Raw genomic sequence first — 962 nt, 5'->3', positions numbered from 1 at the left:
CTGTAAGGTTGTTGCCGGTTCGAGGGCTTCGACTTCAATGGCTTCCAAAGCTGCTGGCCTGCCAAGTCGAGATCTTTAAATTCGCACATTATTCGTAGCAGCAGTGGCGCCGCTGCAAAGCCAGTAATTACTCCACAAGGCCTGGCCCAAACTTTTCTCCATATCAGACTGAAGCACGAGCAACAAGAGAGCTTCAGCAACGAGAGAGCTTCCATAGTGTCGGGTAGCCCTTAGGAAAAAGGCGATAAGATGAGATAAGGAACAAAGGTTCATAAGAACCAGCCAGACCGAGTGGCTGAGATTCATGCAAGTTTAATATCAAGTTTCTGAGCGTGGTGATTTACGAAAGAAGCCTCACTAAGTTGCTGCAAAGTTCACAATTCATTTCATAGAGCTTCCGAAGGAAGTTCTGACTCCAGCTATCTAAGTCCTAAAGTGGGGCCGTTCCCTTACAGGACGACACAAGCAGATGTTAGGCTGTGCAACTACAGAGAAAAGACCTTGCTTATCAGAAGCTTCCCATTCACAGGTCCAGCATCTTGGTAGCAGAGCAATCCGTGGGGGTTCCTTTTGAACATACTTGGGCATTGTAGTTGTTGTTGTTGTTGTTGTGTATTTTCCGTCCAGTGGCCTCAGGCCACTCAGGTCCCCTATGCGGGGCACAGGACGTGCTAGGCTAGTGCTAAATTTGCTACGTGCAACTACGTAAACAAAACACTATCTAACATGGCATCAGCTCAAAGGCGCTCACGGTCTACTCTGTTACCCGTCAGCGGGTTGTGCAGGTGGTTGTATCTACTAGACCTGGCCGGTCTATGGTGCGGGCTGCGGTAGCAGCCAGAAGAGGCGTGCGCGGACAAAAGGTGTTGAAACCACCTTCCGTCCTGTCACAGCCAGATGGGACAAAGGAAAGAGAGCACGAGAGTGCTATGATAGAGGATTTCGTCTAGCGGAGCGGGCAG

Source organism: Metarhizium robertsii, assembly GCF_000187425.2.
Source record: "Metarhizium robertsii ARSEF 23 chromosome Unknown MAA_Scf_15, whole genome shotgun sequence".
NCBI lineage: Eukaryota > Fungi > Ascomycota > Sordariomycetes > Hypocreales > Clavicipitaceae > Metarhizium > Metarhizium robertsii.
The sequence above is the reverse complement of the archived record's forward strand: the minus strand, read 5'-3'. Positions refer to the sequence as shown.